The sequence below is a fragment of the Macrobrachium nipponense genome, chromosome 11 (genome assembly GCF_015104395.2).
Source record: "Macrobrachium nipponense isolate FS-2020 chromosome 11, ASM1510439v2, whole genome shotgun sequence".
Taxonomy (NCBI): domain Eukaryota; kingdom Metazoa; phylum Arthropoda; class Malacostraca; order Decapoda; family Palaemonidae; genus Macrobrachium; species Macrobrachium nipponense.
Window position 1 is genome coordinate 30,130,211 of NC_061087.1, and position 13,140 is coordinate 30,143,350.

The 13,140-nt window shown below is 34.4% G+C and overlaps 1 protein-coding gene across 1 annotated transcript in view; it reads left to right on the top strand.

The window, feature by feature from the left end:
- The first annotated feature begins 1,885 nt into the window (after positions 1–1,885).
- Positions 1,886–13,140, top strand: part of LOC135202989 (GTP-binding protein Rhes-like) — a 93,139-nt gene continuing 81,884 nt past the window's right edge. The window contains exon 1 of the mRNA XM_064232572.1: positions 1,886–2,315. The gene's annotated coding sequence lies outside the window, so the exon portion shown is untranslated. The remainder of the gene's footprint in view (positions 2,316–13,140) is intronic.

Consider the following 13,140-nt stretch of genomic DNA (forward strand, 5'->3'; position numbering starts at 1 on the left):
ATGGAAAAAGCCCACCAAAGAGGCCACTGACTTGAAATTTAAGCTTCCAAAATAAGAGGGAGCTAAAAGGAATTACAGAAAGAAGAAAGTTCACTTATGAAAAAAAAAATCAATGAATGAATAGATGAAAATATGATCAAAATCATTAAAATGTAAGAACACTCAGTTCAATCAGCAGGGGGGTTTGATGTCTTGTCGCCATCGCTCGGATAATCTGGTAAACGCAGGTGCTCTTGGGTTGGCCACCTGTCCCTATACAGCTATTTTTGCTTCCTAGAGGCACCTTCATTCATGGCTAACTTTAACCTTGAATAAAATAAAACCCACAGAGGCTAAAGGGCTGCAATTTGGTATATTAGATGATTGGAGGTTGGACGATCAACATACCAATTTGCAGCCCTGTAGCCTCAGTAATTTTTCAGATCTGAGGGCGGAAAGAAAAAGTGTGGACAGAGAAAAATAATATAAATGAAAATAGTAAAAACTGCATAAATAGAATTTAGAAAATAAAATTACTAATAATAATGATAATAATAATAATAATAATATAATAATAATAATAATCAATAATAATAATAATAATAATAATAATAACAGACAAATAGCCATCTCAATAGTTCCTTTTCAAGGAAACTAAAAGTGTAAGATGGACTTTTAGTAGCTTTGGTTTGCTTGGGGATTTCCTCCTTAGTTGCAGGCAGCTAATTAAAAAGATTATAACTAAGAGCAAACTCCTTTTCTTCATCGTAGCGAAGTTCTTTGACATTTGGAGTAATCATCGCTTTATCGAAATTTCTAAAATAATCAAGGTTTTTTTAAATATTTATCTTATCTTAACACCTGTTGCCATGACGTTAAAGCATATATATACACCTACGCATACACATATACACACCTGGGCCAATTGAGACCTTCAGAATCAGGTAACACTCACCTACGCATGAAACCACATACACACACACATACACATGCAAGCACACATACACATGTACACACACACACACACATCTGGCCCATTGAAAGTCTTTCAAATGAACGCCAATCATATGAGATTTGTTTTGCATTATGGCCACAAAGACCTTACTTCGGGTAGGCGATTCTATGCCCCCCGAAACGATGTATAACCTTGGCTTATATTTTTCAAGGTCACGTGCCTTTATGAAGTTCTTAAATGTATACACACCCCATACACTTCGAGACTCATAAATGGAATTTATATATATATATATATATATATATATATATATATATATGCTATATATATATATATATATATATATATATATATATAATATTTAATATTCATTGCAAATAATTCCCAGTACAGTAAAAGACTTAGACAAGATTTAGCCTTGCTAAAACAAGCATATATATATATATATATATATATATATATATATATATATATATATATATATATACATGTAAAGGAAATATATAACAAATATTTTTAAAAATTGATAGAAAATTTTCAAAAACACAAACAAATTCACACGAATAAAAAAGAAATAATAATCAAGATATTAAAAATAAAAAACAGTGTCTTTACCCAATAAATTATTTATTCTTTAAGACATCTAATTCGTATTCTGTATAGCTTGAGAAGTGCAAAATCTATCATTGTTTTCAATTATCCCTAAAGAAACGAATATAAACAAACAAATAAGACCAATAATAACGTAAAAACCATCCTATAAGCCATCCTGCATAAAATAGGCAGAAGAAGATGCAGCGGATAGGACTCTTTGGGGGGGGAGGGGAGGGGGGAGGGATGGGGTATAGGTGCTGGAGGGACGTATAGCATTAGAGGGGACGGCGCATGCGCGTCGGCGAAAGCCGGTGCTTGGTGGTTCAACAAGTGCGAGCGAGCGAGAGCGAGGGGAGGCTTCTGAATTTTCGAGGAGGCCAGCGCCAGGCAGTGCCGCTAGTCAGTCAGTTTGATCGCGGCAGGCGAGAGGAGAAGGTCGGGAAATCGCGTCTCTCCGCTTCCGTCTCTCACTTGGCTGGCCCTATACTACGTTTGTGGTTTCAAAAGTTCGATACGAAAGATTCGTTTGAATAAACACGTGTGGAAACATTTACACACGCGAGTGAATAGACTATTTTTATCTTTATTTTTTTTAAACTAGTGTTCAGTTGCTAACAAGTTGGCGTGCGAATCTTACTTAATAATTGAAAGTTTAAACTGATTTGCATAAATTATATTTCTCTCTCACTCTATTCCGTCAAGAGGAAATTCGGTGGTATTTGTAATATATTTTGCAGATTTCAACGGCACGACGTAGATACATTTTTTGTCTGCAGTTATCTGAAGGGTGTAAGTAAACTTTATTATTATTTATTTATTAATATATGTTTTAAGAGTAACAAAAAATAATTAATATTATATATATATATATATAGATATATATATATATATATATATATATATATATATATTACGAGTAACATAAAAAAGTAAATTATCTAAAGCGACAAAATTCTGTACGAACAGGCGTCACAAAACCTCTGGTCATCGACACGCGTATACGCAAAACGTTAAAAAAAAGAAGAAAATTAATCCGGTCACCTCCTGGCCTTATATGAAAACGATAATATACAATATATATATATATATATATATATATATATATATATATATATATATATATATATATATATATATATATAATATTACGCACGGCATATAATACGTGCGTTGCACTGAATACTAAAGGAACACGGTACAATATTATCTAGAGCTTCGTACAGCGCAGAATAACACAGATCTGTGATCACAAACAAAGGACGTATAATCCCCCTTCTCTCTCTCTCTCTCTCTCTCTCTCTCTCTCTCTCTCTCTTTGTTTCTGTTATTTCTTTGCCTTTTCGTGTCTTATCTTTCCGCATCTTGAGATAATACGTAGCTCGATAACATTCTGGCTGTTGACGCTGTAGGGAAGATGTAACTGGATGTATGTATGTATGTATACACAGCAAAATCGCAAACTTCTTGGCACTGATGCCATGAAAATCAGCATTAAAAATCCTGAATTAAAAAAAAATCTCTAATAAAGAATTATGAATCAAATAAATTTTTTTGTCCGATAAAAAGCCTATGAATTTAAAAAAATTTAGTCAGATAAATATCCTGAATTAAAACTATTTTCTATCTGGCAAAATACCCTGAATTAAAATCATCTTTTATCTGAAAAAAATCATAAAGATAATTTTTTTTATTTGGTAAAAAATCTTTATTTTAAAAAATTATTTTTTTGTCTGATAAAAAATCCTGAATTTAAAAGAAAAATCCCCAATAAAAATTCCAAATTGAAAAAAAATTATCTGGCAAAAAAACTGAATTAAGACAGTTTTCTAATAGATAAAATTCCTGAATTAAACCATTTTTTATGATAAAAATCATGAATTAAAACTCAGTTTTTATCCAATAGAAGAAATTCATCATAGCTGTTTAAAAACCAGTTCAAACTCATCACGCGAAAATTGATTGCCACAAAGTAATTATAAAATAAGTAATTATGAAATAGGTAATTATATAATAATCCTCTTTTTATTTTTAAATTTGACGAATAATTACAGACTAGTAGTTTGTAAAGAGCACAGTAATATAACACAGAATAATTCGTAAATAACAAAAATAATTAGTGAAAAATAATTACTAACCAAACAAAATAATTAGCAAAAAATAATCAGTAAAAGTATTAGTAAAAAACAAAATAATTAATAAAAAAAACTAAGTAATTAGTATAAAAATAAAATAATTAAAAAAAAATTAGTTAAAAAATAATAGCAAAAAAATCTGAAAAATAATTAGTAAAAACAAAATCATAGGTAAAAAATTAGTAAAATATAATTAGTAAAAATCAAAATAATGATAAAAAATTTAATAAAAGACAAAATAATTAGTAAAAGCAAATTAGTAAAAATCCAACATAATAGCAAAACATAATCAGTAAAATAATTAGTAAAAACAAAATAATAGTAAAAAACAAAATAATTAGTAAAACAAAATAATTTTAAAAAATTGCAGAAAACAAAATAATTAGTAAAAAGTAAATAATTATTAAAAAAATATAATTAGTAAAAAACCAAATGAGCAAAAAACCAAAATAATCAGCAAGAATAAAATAATCAGTAAAAGAAAAATTAGCAAAACAGAAATAATAAAAAATAGCATAAAGAAAAAAAAATGCAAAAACGAAAATAATTAGTAAAAAAATACTCGGTAAAAAACATAAAATTAATAAAAAAAACAAAATAAAAAAAATTAGCAGAAATCAAAATAAATAGCAAATAAATTAATGAAAAAAAGAAGTAGTCAAAAGAAAAGTAATTAAGAGTAAGTTGAAAACGAGACCAGGAAAAACGAACGTAATTAAAAGCAGGTTTGCTGAAGGCAAGTTGGAACAAACGAGAAATAAATTAAATGTTCGTAATAACAGACGACCGTAATGAATTACATAACGTGGAATTACAGCAGTGAGCGTTTGACAGTCACTCTTATATAAATTAGATTTGCAATCAATCTAAGGCAACTGCAATGAAATTAGCGTGTGCAAAATGAAGATAAATAAATAAATGATTATATTATATATATACATATATATATATATATATCTATATATATTATATATATATATATATATATATATATATATATTATATATATATATATATATATATATATATATATATATATATATATATAAATAAAGAGAGAGAGAGAGAGAGATGAATCTACATGCAATCACCCAGGAGAAGGAACGAACGCTTGCAAGCAAGCTAGCATACAAGGGGGAACAAGATGTTTGCTTTGTTTTCGTAAGCCAAGCAAACACAAGCATTCCCCCCTCCCCCTCTCACCCCAACTCCCCCTGAAAGCGCCACCTTCCCGCAGAAGTATTCAAGGAATTTCGACCTCTTCTCTCTCTCTCTCTCTCTCTCTCTCTCTCTCTCTCTCGCGGTAGTGAACGCCGGAAGGGAAGATGTGACCTTCTTGCTCGGAGCTTCCGTTAGGCATGCGTGACCGTACGAGATTTTTGTTTACGTTTTTGCAAAGTTTTTAAATTTCTTAAAAATATTTTATCGCTTTTTTATAGTGTGTTTTTTTTTATTTCTTCGTGTTTTTTAAGTTTTTCGAATATTTCTTCGTTGTTTTGCGAGTTATTTTTTTGTGTTTAGCAATTTTTTTTTGTATTTTCATATTTATGCAATTCTTTTTAAATATTTCATCGTTTTTTTAATTTTTTAAAATTTCTTCGTTTTTTCACTTTTTAAGAATATTTCTTCGTTGTTTTGCGAGTTATTTTTTTTGTATTTTCATATTTATATTTTCATATATTATATTTTAATATATTTTCTTTACCTTTTCTCGATTATTCATTCTAAAAAATTTATCTACATTTTTACGTTTTCCTAACAATTTTATATTCTTATCCATTTATTTATTAATTTATTTATTTATTTCGCGTCACGTTCGAGGAAATCGCCATTTTATTTAGACGAAAATGGAAAAAGAAAGTAGGGCCAATAAATAATATTTAAAATTTACTTTCACGTGAAATTTTACCACGCGCTAATTCTGACTATAATCGCGATTTCGAAAAAAAAAAAAAAATAGTTTAGATTTCACTTCTGGGGAAATAGCCATTTAATTTCGACGAAAAGGAAAAAAGAAAGATTAAAAAAAGAAAGTATAGCAAATAAATAATACTTTCACACGAATTTTTTTTCACGTTATTCAGTATATTTTTACGAGGTCAAAGTTCAAGGTCAAGATGTCCTGCAACTTCGAAAGACTGTGTGGTTAGTGAAAGCATCAATGTGACCTTGTTTTGTATTTTCTTTTTTTTTTCGTAAAGAAACAAAATAGAGATTTCCCCAAACGTGAAAGTAAAACTCTCGCCAGAATTAGCGTAGAGCAAACTTCACTTAAAAGTACATTTTAAATATTATTTATTTGGCCCATTTTCTTTTTTTAAATTTATTTTTCCTCTTCGTCGAAATTAAATGGAGAAAAATTAAAAATTAAAAAAAGAAAAGAAAGTAGGGCAAATAAATATTTAAAATGTACTTTTAAGTGAATTTTTGCTCTACGCTAATTCTGGCGAAAGTTTAACTTTCCCTTTTGGGGAAATCTCCATTTAATTTCGGCGAAGAAAAAAAATAAAGATTTAAGAAAGGAAAAGAAAGTAGGGCAAATAAATAATATTTAAAATGTACTATTAAGTGAATTTTTGCTCCACGCTAAATCTGGCGAAAGTTTTACTTTCAGGTTTGGGGAAATCTCTATTTTATTTCGACGAAAAAAAATACAAAAACAAGTCACATTGATGCTTTCACTAATCACACAGTCTTTCGAAGTTGCAGGATATCTTGACCTTGAACTTTGACCTCGAAGAAATATACTGAATTCTTTCCAGTAACTTTTCAAAACCTTGTTTGGGGTTTTGGGGGAAGGGGGGGGGGGGGGGTTTGGATGGGGGGGGCGGGGGGGAGGCGGTCGTTTCTTGTGAGAGTTTGACCTCAAGCGGGAACCTTCAGCTCCTTGCTGCTTTGTAAAGGAGTTAATGAGAGAGAGAGAGAGAGAGAGAGAGAGAGAAGAGAGAGAGAGAGAGAGAGACTTCAATGACCTTTGAGTGTTTGTCGAATAATCTTACTTTTCAAAACAGTCACCTTACAACATAAAGACAAATAGTAAATCGTATTAAAGGAGAGGAGAGAGAGAGAGAGAGAGAGAGAGAGAGAGAGAGGAGAGAGAGAGAGAGAGTAAAAAATGCGCCGAAGTTTCTTCAGTGCAATCGAGTTTTCTGCACAGCCTATAATCAAAGCCACCGAAAGCATCTCTATCTTTCGGTGGCCTCGATATAATGCTGTATGAGCCGCGGCCCATGAAACTCTAACCACTGCCCGGTGGTGGCCTGGCTTATATCGTTGCTAGAAGCATGATTATGGCTAAAACTTTAACCTTAAACGGAATAAACACTACTGAGGCTAGAGGGCTGCAATTTGGTATGTTTCATGATTGGAGGGTGGATGATCAATGTACCAATTTGCAGCCCTCTAGCCACAGCAGTGTTTAAGATCTGAGGGCGGACAGAAAAAGTGCGGATGGACAGACAAAGCCATCTCATTAGTTTTCCTTTAAATAAAACCAAAAAATGCAGAAAATATTGCGACAGAAAACGCGGGAAAAGAAGGAGAAGAAGAAGAAGAAGAAGAATTTCGCAAGACCTTTGCAAGTAATTGGCATCTCTTGTTCCAAGCACAAGCAGGACCAGTAGCACCAAGCAAGCATCAGCAAAAGCTTGGCTAGTAGTCCCTGGGGCACGAGAGAGAGAGAGAGAGAGAGAGAGAGTGAGAGAGAGAAAATTTCCTATGTCAATGAATTCGAAAAAGTCAAGGGCGCTGCAGCGAACACTCTTATGTCTTTCTCAACGGATGCTGCTCAAGTTCTCTCTCTCTCTCTCTCTCTCTCTCTCTCTCTCTCTCTCTCTCTCTCTCTCCTTTTATACGATTTAATGTTTGTCTTTGTGATGTATATTAGAAGCTGACTGTTTTGAAAAGTACAAATTACTCAGTAAAAATTCAGTGTTTCTCTCTCTCTCTCTCTCTCTCTCTCTCTCTCTCTCTCTCTCTCTCTCTGTTTTCCTGCATTCTGAATGACCCAATGAAACGTCCAATCTCTACGTTTGAATAAATATTTTACTAAAAAATAAAAAATAAAATAAAATAAAAAAGACCCGTCAAGATTCACCCTTTAATCAAATCAAATATTAAATTAGTACAGCAAATCAAAATATTAAATTAGTACAGCAATTACATCTTCATTTGTCTGTAGAGATTAAAACCGTACCTTTAGCTTACCTACGCAGTGCTAGTACATAATATTATAGATAAAATTACGCGAATATTAAGACTTTCTAGATGAGATTTTTCAATTTATTACCGTTGAATTTTGTACGTAGGCCTAAGTCATTTTTCCATCAGATGTTTCGCTTTGATGATGATCGATCAAAATAATTGCCTATCACATTATATCATTTTCCACGCTGCAGCATTTAACGGAGAGAGAGAGAGAGAGAGAGAGAGAGAGAGAGAGAGAGAGAGAGAGAGAGAGAGAGAGAGAGAGAGAGAGAGAGAGAGAGAGAGAGTTCTCTTGTTATTAAGCATTTGGCAACACTTGCGAAGTAAACACCTGGTTATGGGAGCTTCTATTTGGTCAATGTAATATCTTTTGTATATATATAATGTTCCAGGTTTATACATAAATGTGATTATCTAGTAAAGAAATATACAATAATTCCTGCACCTTGATGTGCAGCTGGCTAAAAGTCGAATAAATAAATAAATAAAAATGAAAAAATTACAGAAATACATCAATCAGGACAAATACAAACGTTTACTGCTACGTAACTGCGGACCACACATATAATAAAAGAGAGATAATTGCTAATTCCTTTTTCCTGATCTCCTTAATAGGAATAATTATATAGAATAATCTGGTAGAGAAGAGAAACACAAACAGTATCTTCTCTCAATTTTATTTTATTATTGTTTGCATTATTTTTTCGAGATTAGAGATTTTCAGTGATTTTTTATTTTTTGCTATGAAAGGTCGATGGGTGGGAGTTTGGGGGGCGGGGGTAGGTAGCCGCTCCCGCGAAGATATCAGAAAACACATTTGGAACTTGTTTTTCAATCTCTTTTTTTTATTTTTTATTTTTAATTAAGAAAGTTTTGTGAAGTACTAGCTTCTTATGGCTTCTTCGTTTCCCCCGACACTGATTGATTGATTGAATGTTCGAAACAAACTCGATTATAATCTGGAAGACCTTCTTCCCGCAACCATAGTATTCACAGGTTTGTTTGTTCGTGTGTTTGTTTGTTTTTTGAGGGATTATATATCAAGGACTTCTTTTATGGGGATGAAACCCTCTGGGGCGATGGATGAATCCCCTGGGAAAGAGGATGAAACCCTCGAGGGGGGGGGGGGAGAAGGATGAATTCCCCCGGGGGTGAAGGATGCAACCCCCTGGGGGTGAAGGATGCAACCCGGGGTAAGGATGCAACCTGTGGTGAGGATGAAACCCATGGGTTAGGATGCAATCCCAGGGAGGTGGGGGGATGAAACCCCCAAGGGGGAAGGATGAAACCCACAGGGAGGATGAAACCCTGGAGAAGGATGAAAAAGCCGGGCGGGAGAGGATGAGACCCCAGGGGTTGGAAAAGATGACACCCTTAGGAAAATGAAAACCCCGGGGGAGAAGAGGATGAGACCCAGGGGAAGAGGCTGAAACCCCCAGTGGAGTTGGGGTGTGTGGGAAAGGGTGATGAAAACATGATCTATTGTTGGATTAAAGTTCGACGCGAGAACCCGATTAACCGGCCATGTTTTCGTTCAGTTGTCGAGATCCGTTTTCTATTACCACCTGAAGAAGAAGGAGAAGGAGAAGAAGTCTTACGAAGCAGGCTCCATCAGCAACTCATCTCTCGTCCAAAAACGAAATTGATTCTTATACTCACAAAACAATAATCACGAACGCATGTATGTACGTAAGCGATGCACATATGTAAACACGTCCATCAGACATTGCTTTTTAATAGCCTGGTTTGCTAGCTATCAGGACAACAAGAAGATTAAAAGGCCCTCAATTTTATATTCCAGTTCCTATCCTACAGTTGACAACTGAAGTGGAGAAGGCGCACCAATATGCAGTATCGCAAATCGCCTTGTGTATGTGTCTATATGTATGATACACTTCCAGTCGACGCTACACAATGCAGACACAAACCAGGATTCTGACACACACACACACACACACACACACACACACACACACACAAACAGAACCCAGCGCAGACGAAATGGTGCCCGATATCTTTTCGTCCTCCGGTCTCTTTTGTGTCAGATGCCACAATGGACACACGAATTAATTGCGAAGTGGTCAGCAAAGCAGACAAAGGGGTCCCTCGATACAGGATTGAAATTTATGCTGTGGGTAAAAGTCTGGAGAGAGAGAGAGAGAGAGAGAGAGAGAGAGTTCCCTCATGCAAAGAAATCGGGATATAGAACTTTAAAAAAATCTGGATATACACATAAAATCGGGAGGTATAAAAAGAAATAAATTATACCAACACAAAATCTGGATACTGCAGAAGGACTGGAATACCAAAACAGAATTCGGGATACCACAGCTAAATCTGGACACCACAGAAAAATTGGGATGCCACAGTAAAATCAGGGTACCACAGCAAAATTGGGATATCAAGACAAAATCTGGACGCTGCAGCGAAATCGGGGATGTCGAAGATAAATAGAAATCTCAAAATCAAAATAAAAAAACCGACATAAAATTTTGACACCTGCTCATAAAGTGACTTCAGTAAATGTAATGTTAATTCTTAATCTTAAAAGTCATTTTATAGTCACACAAAGAGTGTTAAAAAGTATTAAAAACAGTTTTAATTTTGAATGTCAAAGAGTGAGAATAGCTTCAGTCTCCCACCACCACGACTAGACAGGCAAATATTTTTCCTGAATATCTGAAGCCGTGATAGAAAAAAAAATAATAAGAAAAATTCAGCTTGAAATATTCAGCAGCCTCGAGTCGGCAAAGATTTCCTAGAATTTCTTAGATTCATACCAGTTCCCCCCTTTGAAGGATCTTTGCGAAGGCCTCAGTTTTTTGCGTGATGTCTCTCTCTCTGTCTATCTATCTATCTACACACACACACACACACACACACACACACACACACACACACACACACACACACACACACACATATATATATATATATATATATATATATATATATATATATATATGCATACATACATATATACCAATATATATTGCAGAGAGAGAGGAGAATTATGCCTTTTTAGAAATAACAGGAAATGTTAAATATATTCTTCATGTTTTGAGAGAGAGAGAGAGAGAGAGAGAGAGAGAGAGAGAGAGAGAGAGCTCAAACATCATAGCTTCACCTTCACAAAATAAAACAAAAAAAAAAATCTCAAGAAAAACATTCAAAATACACAACTCTCCTTTTTTTTTTTTTTTAACCTTGAATCGAGGGAAATATTTCTCCTTCCTCTCCCATTCAAAAAAAGAGAGAGAGAGAAAAAAGAGAGAGAAGGAAGAGGAGAGAAAATCAAGAGAGAGAAAGGACGCAAAGAAATCTCTTTGATGTCTCGGTCCAATCTACATAGCGCTTTCTCCTTCCCCCTTTTCCGTCTCTCCTTTCACCCCTTCGTGAGCTTTCTTTTATTCCTCTCTTGCTTTTATTCTCATTTTCCATTCCTCTTCATCTCCTCCTCCTTCTTTTTCTTCTTATTTCGACTCTGGGCGTCATCGGTCCCTCGCAAGAGCAGTTGAATTCGAGTGGTGAGTTTCCAATTTTTTATTTATTTTCCATTTGATTTTTGTAGAATTTCCGTCCCTTGGAGACCTCAAGGTCTTGAAGGTTAAGTTCCTTTATCAGTTTTCAATTGGAAATTCGTCTCCTTTATCAGATTTCACTTGGAATATCAGATTTCACTTCGGATATTCATCTCCTTTACTAGTTTTCACTTGGAAATTCATCTCTTTTATCAGTTTTCACTTGTAAATTCATCTCTTTTATCAGTTTTCACTTGGAAATTCATCTCCCTTATCAGTTTTCACTTGGAAATTCGTCTGTCTAATCAGTTTTCATTTGGAAATTGGTCTATGTTATCAGTGTTCACTTGGAAATTCGTCTGCCTTATCAGATTTCATTTGGAAATTCATCTCCTTTATCAGTTTTCACTTGGGAATTCGTCTTACTTATCAGTTTTTACTTGGAAATCAGTATTCTTGTGAGAATCTTCTTAATCCACAGAAATTCAGCTTACGAAAACGACCTGGACACAAATAATCTTTTCTAATATTGCAATTTTACCAGAAACTGATAATATTGATATAATACTTTTTCCATTGACAGTAAAATAGAAGCATTGAGCAATTTATTATATATAGAGGACCTCTGCAGCGGCTATTCCAAAAAAACATTTCCATTTATTATATCAATCAGCAAGACGATTAGAGCACAAGGTCCCATCACTCAATATGGCTTAAGAGATTATCGCTTTCCGTTTTCCGCAGTCATTTGCTGAACGCGCCTCCCAATTTGAGCCGGCTTTGGCAGGTGCACATATTTGCGAATTTTAGTATTGGGTGGTGGGGTTTTTGGGTGGGGGGTGGTGACAAAACCTTTATCCATCCCCTATAAAGGTTTGATCTACTTCTGCTCGACGTTATCCGCGTCCATATTCCGTAATCTCTTTCTCTCTCTCTCTCTCTCTCCATTCGACGTATATAAATGTACAGATCCTTGATGCACTGGATTCCATTTTCGTTTATACTTCCAGCGTGACTGGATCGTGTCGCGCTGACCTCCAAAAAAAGGATGATTTTGGTTGTCGTCAAGGTAGACGTGTTGTGAATGGGCAGCTTTGCGACCTTGAATACCTCTGAAGAAAGGTTTTTTATTTTTTTTATTTTTTACGTTGAGCGCAAATGAGTCTGCTTTGGAAAGCAATATCTTCCTAGGTGTCAGATTTGGTTTGGTCCAAAATTCGGCAACTTAACACCCATACACATATTATCACTGACTATCCCAAAAACACACACAGACGAACAAATCACATCAGTTTCAGATGCTTCCGACGTCAACCAGATAACCGTCTCAATTTGTGAAGTTAGGGAAAAAAAATAAAAACTAGTTTGAGACGACTTGATCGAAACCGACAACGCCATCTCATCAGACTCGTATCCTCCGTAATCGTTGTGTTTTGTTTACAAGTTCCAAAGTTACAGAGTTTCGATGTTGGAAAGTCTCTCTTCTCTCTCTCTCTCTCTCTCTCTCTCTCTCTCTCTCTCTCTGTTCAGAGAGAGATAGCTAATGAACTGAGAGACAGAGAGGGAGAGGGAGAATAAGAGAGAGAGATGGTTAATATAAGGTATTAAGATCATAGTTTAGTTTTTAATTTTAAAGCATTTCAGTTTTACACATGGACTTTAGAGAGAGAGAGAGAGAGAGAGAGAGAGAGAGAGCGAGAGAGAGAGAGAGAGAGAGAGAGAGAGAGAGAGATATTAAAAAAAGTATGAAAAA